This window comes from Helianthus annuus, chromosome 15, assembly GCF_002127325.2.
Source record: "Helianthus annuus cultivar XRQ/B chromosome 15, HanXRQr2.0-SUNRISE, whole genome shotgun sequence".
In the NCBI taxonomy this organism is placed as follows: domain Eukaryota; kingdom Viridiplantae; phylum Streptophyta; class Magnoliopsida; order Asterales; family Asteraceae; genus Helianthus; species Helianthus annuus.
In genome coordinates, this window is record NC_035447.2 from 24,774,588 (window position 1) to 24,790,055 (window position 15,468).

A 15,468-nucleotide genomic window follows, 5' to 3' on the forward strand; every position below is an offset into this window, starting at 1 on the left:
ACACCGTGCCGCAGAGGACGGGAGTGGAATAATATACTTGGACACTTGGTCAATGATGATAGACATTGACTCGGGACACTTAACATAACTACAGTCAGTAGTCGGTATGGTACGGGTCTAGTAGTTTAAAACAGTGGGGTAGCTCCCCATGACATGATTTTATAAAGAACAAAGTAATTTAACAAACTTATGTTTTTGGAACAACACTAAACAACTGTGAACTCGCCAACTTTATGTTGACACCCTAGTACATGCTTTGCAGATCTACAGGTACAGCTGCGGACGAGCGTTGCAAATGGATGGAGTGTGTGTGGTTTGGAAAGTGGTACGTTTTGTACATTTGTTTAAATTATGGTTTCTAACCGTGATAAGTTTATTTTACATTTCCGCTGCAAACATAGAGTACATTTTTAAAACTCTTAACCTAAATCACCAATCGTATCATTTGGAATAATTTACACATTTTGTAAACAGTTCAAAATAATTAGTGGCTGGATCTTGGGCAGTCGCAGGCCTCACGGTAATACTCCGCATGTGGAAATTTTGAGGGTGTGAGAGATTGGTATCAGAGCCATTGGTTATAGTGAACTCGATTTTAAAAGAGAGTCTTTTTGAGGGAAAACCGGACTATAACCGTTCTTTATTGGAAACCACAATGACACCACACTCCGGATTGCAAGGTTCGTCAGACTTAGATGCTTACATGGTAATTGTATTATCTGGTAGTTCCTTGTGCATGATGTATATGTATATGTGTATTTTTACTTCAACAGTGTGATTCGTACATGAACAAAAATATGTAAATATAATATGCTCTAAATAAAAATGAATTCTCTCAACTCTAGTTCGAAACCCCAACACGCTAAGGGCAAGGAACCAGTCATTCCTAACCTTGAACCACGAATTTCCCGTTCTCACCCCTGGGCTAGAATGAACCGACAAGAGAAACGTTTACTAGAGATACCTACTTATGAGGAGCCTGCTACAGGTCTTAGAGAGAGGCCACGAGAGCGAAACACCCAAGGAGAGACATCTCTAAATCGCGAGTTATTAAGGAGACGAGCGGTTAGGGCACAACAACACAACAACTTGGTCACCTACACGAGGCAAACCGCAAACACTGGGGCTCGGAACATGAAACAGTTTGCAACACGCTCACGCACAACTCCAAGAGTTAAAAGCGAAACGCAAAACATCTAACGAAGTTGAGAAGAACCGATGACATCATTTACTCTCTTTTTGTTCACGGATTTCTTTTCTTATCTAACTTAGATGGAGAGGCTTGTTTCCTCATCCGACTGATGACAGGGAGTTTTACTATTTGGCTGGGAATGTTTTATTTGTGTCTACACTGTTTTATTTCCTGTTCGCTTGTATCGAGTATGAAAAGTATATACGGCATGTATTTTCCATATGGCGACACTATCAATCATATCGTAACCCCAACCGATCGCAATGCTACCCATTACCCTGTCATGTGGTAAATTCCTAGTCCAACTTGATATACACCTTAGCATATCGAACTCTACAAAAAGATTTTCCTCAAATGGTTCGATGGTCTTACGGACATTGGACGACGGAGATACAAATTAGTCCACCCACAGATGAGAACGATGGCTTAAACAACTACCCTACCCCTTATATAGCAAGAGTCGTTATTCACTGTGAGTTTTTCTTTTATACGAATCTTTTCACTAGCCTTTGCATTGGCCGATTTTTACCGTTTAATACGATATCTAATTACTATTATCAATTTAGACTAATCTGTCATTCCTTTATCACGGTGACACTACATCTTCCCTTCTTCATGCAGAAACCCTAATAAGATTTCGCTCTAGCTTGGCAAATTTGGTAAGCTCGACTTTCGATCCTTGGTTATCACTTCTTGAACCCAGAAGATGGTGATGTGTTGTTGATACGATCACCCATTTCGAACATATTTTCGCGTCCTCACATTGAAACCCCTTGATGACGCAGGTGTTGTTTCGAATTCATCTGCACGACTTAAAACAACCTTTTCGAATTTGGTTACTTACCGGCTTGATAGATTGCAAAACTCATTTCAGATCATGGATTAAGGTGATTTATTCCTCCTTCTCACACGGGCGAGCTCGAAAACTTTGACAGGTATTCCAGTGAACCTTAACACTACAAATTCGTGCGACAACCATTCTTCTCCGGTTAATTCTTGTTGTGCCAAAACCGTCGACGTAACACTTTTATCAGCGAACGACGTTCTTTATTTTAACCTCATACAACTTACGTACAACCAGCTATATCCTCGACATCAAGTAAACCTTTGCTACCGGTCCTTAAACGTTTATGCATCGATTGCGACTACCCTTTTTGCATGTTTTCACATCTATTCACGATGTACTTCTCGAATTCTATGATTCTTATCCCAACGTCATTCTGCACGAACCCTCGCTTGGACGAGTTACTCTCTACGAACATTACTCGAGGAGTAACGAGCCATAGATACCACAGATATGAAGATATCACAAGCCACTGTCCTTAGAACTCAATGCGACCAATACAAGTTCCCAGTCACGACATTCAAATTTACCCTGCCTTGACAGATTTGTCACTTGTTTTCTTCGATGACATCCGAATCTACTCCAAGAACCAGTAGGAATCCGATCGACACCTATGCCTTACCCTAGAACTTCTACAACACAAACAACCTCATGTTAAGTTTTCAACGTACGATGCTCAGGAATTCTCAAGTACAGCAATTAAAAGGTAAGCTAGGAGGTGCTTCTATCCTATCCTATCCTATCCTGTCTGGGGCATTGATGAACTTAGTGCTCGCTACTCGGTACACCCTGGTTCATACAAGATGTACCATGATCTCAATACATTGTACTGGTGGCCCCACATGAAAGCTATCATAACGACCCATGTTAGCAAATGCTTGACCTGCGCTAGGGTCAAGATCGAATACCAAAAGCCATCAACATTACTGCAACAACCAGAGATGCCAATATGGAAACGGGAGCAAATTTCCATGGATTTCGTCACCGGGTTACCCAAATCACAACGAGGGAACGACACCATCTGGGTGATCGTAGATCGATTGACTAAATCTGCGCACTTCCTAGCGATCAAGGAAACCGAGAAGTTTTCGATGCTAGCAGATATCTATTTGAAGGAAGTAGTCGCTGGGCACAAAGTGCCAACTTCCATCATCTTTGATCGTGACCCGCATTTTGCATCTGAATTGTGGCAAGCGAGGCACAAATCTTTTGGCTCGCGTCTAGACATGAGCACTGCTTATCATCCACAAACGGATGGTCAAACTGAACGCACCATCCAAACCCTTGAAGACATGCTACGAGCATGTGTTATTGACTTTGGTAACGGCTGGGAGAGGCACCTGCCTTGGGTTGAGTTCTCCTACAATAATAGCTACCATACCAGTATTAAGGTTGCTCCGTTTGAGGCTTTGTACGGATGAAAATGCCGATCACCTTTATGTTGGGCTGAATTTGGCGACAGCTAAATCACTGGCCCAGAACTCGTACTCGCCTCAACGGAGAAAATTTCCCGGCAGCTCGTGAATGTCAGAAGAGCTACGCTGATAAGCGTAGGAAACCTCTAGAATTCTAGGTCGGGGACCGGGTTTTACTAAAAGTCTCACCTTGGAAGGGTACTATTCATTTTGGGAAGCGAGGCAACCTAAACCCGCGCTACGTAGGCCCGTTTAAGATCATGAAAAAGATTGGGCCAGTAGCTTATGAACTAAATCTTCCTGATGAACTCAGCGGAGTTCACAATGTCTTTCACGTATCAAATCTGAAAAAGTGTTTGGCGGATGAAACACTAATCATTCCATCAAATGAGATCCACGTGGACGAACAACTATGGTTCATTGAAGAACCAATCGAGATTATGGACCGATAGGTCAAGACGGGGAGACACAACAAGATACCCATCGTTAAAGTTCGTTGGAACTCTAAGCGTGGACCGGAGTTCACGTGGGAAAGAGAGGACCAAATGAAGGACTAGTACCCTCACCTTTTTGCAACCAAAGCACCAGTTTCAGATGACACGAACTGAATTTCGGGATGAAATTCTTTCAACGGGGGGATGATGTGACAGCCTGAGAAAAACTTCACACTTCCTTAGTGACTCAACTTATACTTACTCAAACTTGGGGATAATGTGACATCCCGGAAAATTAGGCATCTTTCCTAATTCAGTTCCCGTTATGTTTTATGATTTAGTTTATTTTGTAAAATATAATTACTAAGTGTGTGCATATTATTTAAAACTCGAAACGAACCCCGACCATATGGGATCGACCCAACTCAGTACGTACCCCGCCCCTTTCACACTTTTGGCCCAAACGCCTCAAGCTTAATTAACAATATATACCATGTAAACCATGAGAGATAATTGAGGTGTGTGCTAGCAAGCTTAATTAATTGAGGTGCATGCTTGCTAGCTTGGTTATAATACACGGTAGAGTTTGTCACCTAGGTGTGTGTTTGCTTGCTTGTTTACCAACATGAATTCATGAGAGATAAAAGACCTATCTGCTAGCAAGCTTAATTAATTGAGCTATGAGCTTGCTAGCTTGATTCACAAATAAAATTACTTCCTATTGTCGAGTCCAAGCATCTGATCGCAAACCAAATACTCCCTTGCTCCACTTTAATTACTTGCGGCCCAATAAACCCACATCAAACTTATTTTGTTTCAGCCCATATTAAATCCCAAACCGCCCACACCCTTTGCCCCATTATTAGTTACGTAACCTAATGATTATTATCACACAACTTTAAAAGTATAACCCCTAACCTGCCAACTACCAATCTTTCTCTCCTCTTGCTTCTGTCGACAACAACCAGAGTCCATGGGACTTCAAGTTTGCCTTCAAGACCACATCTAATCTCCATAGGCTGCTAGGTATTGCCTCTTGATTATTTTGTTTATACATTCTAAATGTTATATGTATGTTCGGTGTTAGATCGAGTTATTATGGCTGTGTTGGTATATATATGTGATGATCATGATGCTTACAAGGTTAACTAGTAGCGTAGAATGCATGAATATCAAGCATGATGTTTTGGGTTATCGTTGTGGTTTGCATGGACACATAAAGGTTGTTTAGGTTTGATAATCTTGACGATTCTCGAGGTTTTTGCTACGATATATGGCATGTCTGATCTGAATTAAATAGTGTTAATGGGTCACATGATCACTAAACCCGTTTTAATAGTGTATAAGTGAAACAGGAGGCTGTCCAATAGTTACAGCCGACTTCAGTTGGCTATAACCATGTCGTAATATAAAAAAACTGGATTTTATTGAGTCTATAATGTGATATTTCGAAATACGCTTCTAATGGCGCTGGAATCATGATTTTTGGAATCGATTTCTATTTTAATCAAATTATTTCGTTTCAACAATTAAAGCTGCATTTTTCTGCAGAAAACGTAGCTCACGTTTTGTGTCATAACTTGGTATGTGTTTACTGTGTAGACTTGAAAATTTACTATAGATGCTCTTAAGTGTCTATGCAAACCTCCAACTGGAATTTCGTCAATCGGATAAACGTAGATTTTTAAATAAATAATTCGGCAAACATGGTCAAATTACGACGAATCTGATCACTGTTTAGCGCAAGATTTGTCACAGAAAATCCATAAGGATTTTGGTCACCAAATTTTTACATAGTAGTCGATGCTTCGATTGACACGTCCTGTAATTTTTTGGGAATTTTTCTGTACACGAACTATTCCGGATAACACTCTGAAAACTGTCCGAAAATGCACTATATTGCTGAATTTTTATTGAAGAGTATTTTAAGTCTTCCGTGACACCTGTGTTGTCGCTAAGCTATGTCGTGATAAATTCATGCATGATATTTAGTATTGTATGATAAAATGTGCTACGTGTAGGATTCGTGTTTACGCGTGAGCACACCCACGAACCCTTAAACGGTAATCATGTTAGGACGTGATTGACCGGTTCCACCTCGCGTATTTCATTCCATAACTTAATCTTCCGAGCTAATCTAAGGTAAGTTCACACTTTTCTGAAAAGCATGCAATTCCCGGTGGTTTGGGAATGGAACAAACAACAACTATCCCCCTTGGGTGGGATACAACCTGCGTATTCTCCTTGGGTAGAATACGTACAACCTCGTCCTCCTAGTGAGGGACGGAAACCGTTATTTATATTACATGTCTTAAGTGGACTAGACGGAACTCTATCTGAAAGTCCCCACTCATTTTTATACCGATTAATCGTCGGGCCAATGGCGAACGTGTTATTAGTTAAATAGCGCTATTAGGTTTGACAAGCCTCACACCGTGCTGCGGAGGACGGGAGTGGACTAATATACTTGGGCACTTGGTCAATGATGATAGACATTGACTCGGGGCACTCAACATAACTACAGTCAGTAGTCGGTATGGTACATGTCTAGTAGTTTAAAATAGTGGGGTAGCTCCCCATGACATGATTTTATAAAGAACAAAGTAATTTAACAAACTTATGTTTTTGGAACAACACTAAATAACTGTGAACTCGCCAACTTTATGTTGACACCCTACTGCATGCTTTGCAGATCTACAGGTACAGCTGCGGACGGACGTTGCCAATGGATGGAGTGTGTGTGGTTTGGAAAGTGGTACGTTTTGTGCATTTGTTTAAATTATGGTTTCTAACCGTGATAAGTTTATTTTACATTTTCGCTGCAAACATAAAGTACATTTTTAAAACTCTTAACCTAAATCACCAATCGTATCATTTGGAATAATTTGCACATTTTGTAAACGGTTCAAAATAATTAGTGGTTGGATCCTGGGCAGTTGCACGCCTCACATTAATACTCCGCATGTGGAAATTTTGAGGGTGTGACAACACGGGTCGTGCCTCGAGCCCAGAAGTAAACTCTGTCAGATTTCTTGCCACGGGTTGTGCCTCGACTTCCAGCAGAATACTTTTTCTGTTTTATTTTATTTTTTGGAATTGTTTACGCATTCGTTCTTGTTTACTTGTGCAGGTGGTGCATGACCTTTACCCCTCGGTGAACAAGCACTTTACCCTTTCATCAACGAACCAGAATGATACTTTCGTAGCAGACTTTGTCAAAGGACTAGACTCGTGGCATAAATAGAAGACAAACCAATGATAGAGGAAATAGCCCTTATGGACTTTCTAAGCCAAGCCTGTATAAATTCGGGGTTGCAATCACAACTGACTGGGTGAATGCGAACAACTTCGAGCTTCGGCCACCCGTCATCCAAATGCTCCAGAACTTATCCACATTCTACGGACTACCTGATGAAGACCCCTATCTCCAAATTTCCAAATTTTTGGAAATATGTGAGACTTTTAAAAGTAATGACATATCGGACGATGCCCTTAGACTTATATTGTTCCCATTGCCATTAAAAGATAATGCAAATGCATGGCTAAAAATCCTTCCTAATGGTTCCATAACTATTTGGGATGGTCTTGTTCAGAATTTTTTTATAAATATTTCCCACTTGTGTAAAATTTCTCAACTAATGACTGAAATTAGTTCTTTCGAACAAGAGGATGGGGAATATTTATATGAAACATGGGAACGTTTTAAGGAACTTTTAACAAAATGTCTGCACTATGGACTAGAAGTATGGCAACAAGTTTTCATCTTCCATAATGGACTATTACCCCAAACTCGTCAAATCCTGGATTCCAACTCTAGAGGAATCTTGGGAAATAGGTGACCTGCGGAAGTATTTTTTTCAAAATTGAGGAAATAGCCCAAACAAACTTTTAATGGCACATAACCTGAAGTGCCAAATCAAAAGCCCGTGGTGCATACAAAGTTGATGAGAGCACATTGCTTCAAGCCCAAATAGAAGCTTTAACAAATAAAATTAAAAATCTTGTAGCAAGTAAGACCAATTCTGTTGTAATGGCCTGCAAAGGGTGTGGTAGATCCCATGAAAATTGGAGTTGCACCCAAGTACGACAACAACAAGAAGTGGCCAACTTTGTAAATAGCAGGCCACGTCCACAGGGTCCTTTCAGCAACACCTACAACTCGAAATGGATGAATCACCCTAACCTTGGATGGAAGGAATCTAATAATAATAACATTAATAATAATAATAATAATAATAATAATAATAATAATAATAATAATAATAATAATAATAAGAGTAAACCTCAATTTTCGTCCCTGTGGTTTGTTGATGTACCCTCTGCACCTATCACTCAAGTAACAACAACTGAAAACCTACCCACACCACCAACCACAAATACCACCACCACTAAAAAACCACCTACCACAAATACCACCACCACTAGGCCTGTAAACGAACCGAACGTTCATGAACTGTTCATGAACTTGTTCGGCGGGAAGTTCGTTTATGATCGTTTATTTAATAAACGAACGAACACGAACAAAAAAATTTGTCCGTTTAATTAAATGAACGAACATGAACACACCTTGTGTTCGTTCATTTATGTTCGTGAATATTCTTTTATGTTCGTTCATATATGTTCATGAACGTTTGTTTATTTACATTCGTTTATGTTCATTTAAATTTTAATAAATACATAAGTAGTTATATATATATATATATATATATATATATATATATATATATATATATATATATATATATATATAGGGAGCCGCTAAAATAAGAACCACCTCCAGTTGTAAGAACCGCGAGAACCACTCTCAACCAATCAGAATATGACAACTCAAAGGGTATTATGGTCATTTACTCCAAATGTCACCCTCTCTCCTCATTTATAAAATGTCAGTTTCTCTCTCTTCCTTTATAAATGTCAGTCTTCTCTCTCATAAACATACTTTCATCCCTGTTCTCCTTCATCCCCTCCGATTCTCCTTCATCCCTGGTTCTCCTTCAATCATCATAATCCCCACCCCCTGCAAATCAAAAGAAAAACCTTCCTATCCGCCGTCAGTGCTTCGATTTCCATTGTTTTCAAGATCCGAGCCGGTGTTCCATCGAACCACCGCCTTTACCTCCGCCTCATCCCCGATCCTCAACCAGAACACCACCATAACCCCATAGTCTGATGTCGCCGGTGTTTCGAGTTCCATTGTTTTCAAGATCCGAGCCGGTGTTCGACGGTTATGTTTGTTTATAACATTTGGGGGTTGGTGGCGGCGTCTCTCCGGCGGCATCTTCTGCCTCCCTTTCCTCTCCACCGCCCCCTTTGAGACTGGTGTTTGGTGGTGGTGGATTTGTGGTTGGTGGCGGTGGATGAAGGCGGTGGCGGTGGATGAAGGCAGCGCCGCCGTGAGCGGCGGAGGTCCCCGGATCCAGGTTTGAGTTGGGGGTTTCTTGATTTTTGATGGGGTTTCTTTATTTTGTTTGATGGGGTTTCATTTTTGTTTGATAGGGTTTCTAGATTTTTATCTGATGAACTCTATGGGTTTGTTCTTGTTGATTTTTGATCAATGATTTTTGATTTTCTGGTGATTTTTGTTTGATCAGTGAACTATGTTTCTTGATTTTCTGGTGATTTTTTATCAGTGGATATGTGGGCTTGATATGTTGGTATTGATCTGTTTGGTTTAGATCTGTTGGTTTTAGATCTGTTGGTATTGATCTGTTGGTGATTGGTGTTCTTTGAATCTGTGAGTTTTGATACAATCGATTTTGGGTGGCGATGATGCAAAAAAAAAAACGTAGATTTTGATAACGATGGCGCGGCAAGGACGGCGGAGGGTAGGGTTTTTAACCTGCAACCCCACTTTTGCAGCCTTTTGATTATCGGATAATCTGAGCCAAACCCCGTTTTTTTTCGATATAAACTTTTGTTTTGATGTTGTTAGTTTTTTATTATTTTCCCGCTAGTCGATGATCATAACAATATATCTGAGACACCTCCCGAGTTTGCGATTTCTGCGTGCGTTTGTTTTTTCGTAAAAAAAAAGTTAAACCGTAAACTTTTTAACGTAAAATGTAAAAAGTTTTACGTAAAACGTAAAAAGTTTTGCGTAAAACGTAAAAAGTTTTACGTAAAACATTTTAACGTAAAGCGTAAAAACTTTTACGTAAAACGTAAAAAGTTTAACGTAAAACTTAAAACGTAAAAAGTTTAAATTTTTTAAAGTAAAACGAAAAAAGTGTACAACGAAAAAAGTGCACGTAAAAAGTTTTACGTCAAACGTAAAACGTAAAACTTTTTAACGTAAACCGTAAACTTTTTATCGTAAAACGTAAAAAACGTGAAGCGTAAGTGTTACGTAATTTTTTTCGTAAGTTTTACGTAAAACGTAAAAAGTTTTACGTAAAACGTAAAATTTTTTCCGTAAAACGTAAAAAGTTTTTCGTAAAACGTAAAACGTAAATTTTTTTAGTAAAACGTAAAAAGTTTTACGTAAATGTCATTGAAAAACCGGCGCGTAAAACGTAAAAACGTAAAAAACGTTAACGTAGAAAACCGGCGTGTAAAACGTAAAAAAACGTTAACGTAAAAAAACGTTAACGTAAAAATCCGGCGCGTAAAACGTAAAAAAACGTTAACGTAAAAAACCGGCGCGTAAAACGTAAATAATGTTAATGTAAAAAAAAACGTCGCGTTGAAAAAACATCGCGTGAAAAAGTCGGGCGTAAAAAACGGGGCGTCAAAAAACGAGGCGTGAAAAAGCCGAGTGTAAAAACGACGCGTTGAAAAAACGACGCGTGAATAAGCCGAGCGTAAAAAACGGCTCGTAAAAAAAAACGGTGCTTGAGAAAAACGACGCCGAGCGTAAAAAACGGTGTGTTAAAAAACGTCGAAAAAACGGCGCGTAAAAAACGTGTAAAAAACGTCGCGTTAAAAAAACGCCGATTGAGAAAAACGACGCCTAAAAAAACGGCGCGTAAAAAACTGCGCGTTAAAAAGCAGCGCGTAAAAAAACGGCGCGTAAACAACGACGCTTGAAAAACGGCGCGTAAAAAACGGCGCGTTAAAACGGCTCGTCAAAAAAACGTAAAACGTAAAAACTTTAACGTAAAACTTAAATTGTAAAAAGTATAAAAATCTTTTAAAAAAATCTGAATTTAAAAAAATTTTTTAATAAAGAAATTATGTTTGAAAAATAAAAGTAATAAAAAGCAATTAATGAATAGGACAAAAAGACAATTAAATATAATATATATAAAAAGACAAAAAAAGTAATTTTACTTAAATACACTTTTCAATTAAAATATTAAGGACATAATAAGATAAAAACTACTTTTTATTATTTTTAAATATTTTTAATCTCATCCATCCATCATCTTGATCTAATGGCTAGAAAGTGGTTCGCGCAGTTCTTACAACTGGAGGTGGTTTTCATTTTAGCGGTCCCCTATATATATATATATATATAAAACTAATTAATATATCTATGAACCCTTATTTAGAAGTGTTTTCGGATGAAATGTAATGTATTAGACTTGTTTCTTCAATCATGTTAATTTATGTTTATTCAAATATGTTCAGTTAATTTTTTTTATGTTCGTTTGTGTTCGTTTATGTTCGTGAACTGTTCGTTTAGGCTTTAAATGAACGAACATAAATGAACACGAACATGCCCGATTTCTTAATGAATGAACACGAACAAAAAATGTGTTCGATTATATGTTCGTGTTCATGTTCATGTTCGGTTAAAGTTAAATGAACGAACACGAACACGCCTATGTTCGTGTTCGTTCGGTTCGTTTACAGGCCTAACCACCACTCAAAAACCACCCACTTCATCCACCAATCAAAACCATGAAACCACACCAAATCTTTCTCCCACCACCGAAAAAACCAACATACCATTCCTACCCTAGAGCCATACAAACCTCCCAATAGCCACACTCGACAATGAGTTCCATATCCCAGTAGCTAGTTAAACAAAATATATGAAGGATTTCTTGTCTAATAAGAAATGGTTAGAACAAATACATCATTTAGACTTAGGGGATGAATGCTCAGCGGTCCTGCTGAACAAAATGCAAAAAAAAAAAAAGCAGCTGACCCGAGTAGCTTCACTATTCCTTGTTCCGTAGAAGGGCTAGCAGTGAAAAATGCCCTAGCAAAACTGGGGGCAAGTATCAATCTTATGCCAGCATCCATGTTCACAAGACTAGGAATTAGAGAACCAGTCCCAACAAAGATGACAATCTAACTTGACGATGGATCGGTTAAGTATCCAGAAGGGATAGTAGAAAACTTACTAGTTAAGGTAGGTGATTTTGTTTTTCCAGCTGATTTTGTCATTTTAGACATGGAAGAAGACATAGAAGTGCCACTCATTTTGGGGTGACCCTTGCTTGCCACATCAAGAGCAATGGTCGATATGAGTGACGGCAAGCTCACGCAAAGATTCGGAGAAAAAGAAATAAAATTTGGAGCTTGATAAAGAATGGAGGAAGACCCGTTGCAGAGTGCAGAAGCCATCGACACAAGTTTGGAATACGCCATCAAAAGGTGCAAGCTCATGGGATGCTCAGCATCCTCAATTGGTATCACATTGTAGGATCATTTGCACGACTAAAACGAGTCCGTTCAGAAGAGTTCTAATCAATACAAGAGGCGGAAGCAATCGTATTGATGTAGAATCAGCTTGTTATACACATTAACTGTCTTGTTTATTGATATGAAAGCGTTTTACAGGCTAGAGACACTTCGGCAGCACCTCGGCACCGGAATCAAAAAATCTACAAATGAAATGACAAACCAGGTATTTATAGGCAAGCCATTTCGCACGGAATAGACACATGCCATTTCGTGCGAAATAGACAATGTTCATTTCGTACGAAATGGCCTTATCCATTTCGTGCGAAATGGCCTGTTTTGCCTAACAACCTATTTTCTCGTACTTCATGCCCTGATCTATCATTTCTATTTACAAGACTCGATACAAGACGAAGTCAACAGACATATGCACCAACAGACTCCCCCTTGGATGTTGACAAAGTCTTCGGTACGAGTCTTCAGCATGTCGACTCTTCAATCTTGATCAGTCTTCTTGTTCTTTCCAAAATATTCTCCATTGTAAGCATCCTCAAACTCTATCTTCTTCTTGTCTTCGGAATCTCACCCTGTCTATTCCTGGATCGCAACCTGGCTCTCCAAAAACTTTATCAGGTCTTTTGATTCGTTAAGTTCTTCAGCATCTGCAACTTTTTCTTTCTCGAACGCTGTTCCAGGATCTAATTCTGGCTCTAACATCATCAGAATCCCCCTTTCGACAAACTGGGATCGCAGTCTGGAATTTTGCTATCGCCTTAAGATCGTATCCTGACTCAAACTCTGCACAGGCTTTCACAGGTTTCGAAACATCTCCTGGCTCTTCGTACCAACAGGATCAGAAACCTGGCTTTAACCTGCACAATCCTCTACCACTTGTAAAATAAACAATTTTGACATTGATAAGCTTCTTGACTTTGTAATTTTCAAAATGTTGATTCAAATTAATGAACCATTTAAACATTTCAAACTTATTTCACATCTCAAAGAAATTCTCCCAATCTTCTGTTCATCATGTTTAGCACTTGGAATTTTGAAAATCAACTCTTCAACACCAGTTGTCGAAAATAAAATGAAATAAAATCCTTTTGATTTTTCAAAATTTTATGCTAAAACACACTGAAAATCTTTTTGGATTTTTTTTTTTAAAATGCAGAAAAGAAATATATATATAGACAATATTTTTGTGAGTTTGTGCAAGAGGATCATATCAGTTTTTGAGACAAATCACCAACACCGTTGATCTTGATTAATCATTAAATTTTAAACAAATTCACTTCTGATTGTCAGTATTGTTGTCCACTTAAACTTCTACACAAGTTTCAATTGATTCAAGATACGAATTAATGTTTTAAAGACTAACTTACTCATGTGTTCCACCTCAGAATATACTCCTGTATCAAAATTCCCTAGATTCAGTCTTACAGGTGAGTATACCAATCTGATATCTGTATTCGGGTTAGTGCGAGACCTTGAGAGCTCAGGTACGAACTACCGTTCGATCAAAGAGATGAAGGCTCGACTTTCGGTGTGTTCCCTTTAGAGAATCTTTTCTTCAACTGCTTATCGATTCATATCTTTCGATATTTTTCAATTTTTAGCAGATGGAGAGCTTTGAAATCGCATTAAAGTATTATACGAGGTCTAGGCCATTGTTTCCACAATATCAGAAGACCAGGTATAATACCCCAGATATCAAACAATATAAAGACCTAGTATCTCAGAATCAGGCAATCTCTCAAACAAGATTTCGGAGTTACCCATATATCCGAGAGATGTTCCCCACGAGATAAGCAAGTTTTGATATTTAGGTTTATATCTCGTAAACAATTTACTAACTGTGTGAAGCCTACTGGCACATCATTAGCGAGACTTGTTTAAAATCATTCTGACTTTCCATTTCTTTAGCATGTTGTGATAGTCCACTGATGTACTATCATTTCCCCTTTTTCACCACAAAACTCATTTTTGAATTTTTCGATGTTTTTGGCTTTTTAGATTTTATCATGTTTTTGGATTTTTCAAATTTTATAATGTTTTTGGATTTTCTGAAATTTCTTACTCCCCCTAAAATTCAAAAGCATGTAAAGAAAATTTGATAAACTGATTCGAATTGCTTCAATTCGCCATCCTCTTGGCATAAACAATCAGAACTCCCCCTAACAACAAACTATTTTCCCATTATGATTTTAAAACACTTAAGTTTGTTTTAATCAAAATGGTTTTTCCAGAAAATTAGTTTTGTTTGTTATTTCACAGACATGGAGTTTATTTCATCACATTGTTTTCTCAACCACTTGTACGAAAGTTAAATCAAGTACAACTTAATGTCGTTGATTAACCACTTGTAAATCGAAATATCACAATTACCAACCTATGAATTTCTCAAGAAAGATGCCGATTCCTACTCCCCAATTATCAACTGAAAGTTCAGGCAAGTCAGGATTTTTATTTAAAAAGATCCACCCAATCCTGACGGACCTTGGGTTTGCCAATTTTTTGTTTTAAATTTCCGTTTGACAATGATGGAAAGTTTGCATCATCCATTGTCGACATAGAATCATCACTTTTTATCTCAATTTGTGGCTCCTCTGACTTTGACGAGTCAGATTCATCGCCAAAACGTGGCTCTTTTGCTTCCGTAGAAACAAATTCATTACCAGAAGATGGCTCTTTTGTTTTTAAGAAAACAAATTCATCGCCATCCTTTATTGGAACCCAATCCTTACAAGATTTAGGTTTCCCAAATTTATCAACCTGTGACATGAATGATCTTTCACAGTTTCTTTTATACTCAAAAACTTTGATAAAGATTTTATCCAAAAATTAACTTTCTTTGATTTTTTATCAGTTTGATTAGTCAATTTTTCCTTTTTTATCCTCTCTTTTGTCCTCAGATTTGTATCTGATGAATTCGTTTTACTTTTTGTTGAGTAAATCGATTTATCAGAACTTTTATCTGAATCAACATTTGTACCCGAGGACAAAATCTTTTCA

The 15,468-nt window shown here is 38.2% G+C and overlaps 1 non-coding gene across 1 annotated transcript; it reads right to left on the reverse strand.

Annotated features, from left to right (window-relative positions):
• Positions 1–7,522: 7,522 nt before the first annotated feature.
• Positions 7,523–7,624, reverse strand: LOC118487700. Its single transcript, XR_004882643.1, has one exon. It is a non-coding gene; the product is annotated as a small nucleolar RNA R71 (small nucleolar RNA).
• Between the last annotated feature and the right edge of the window lie 7,844 nt (positions 7,625–15,468).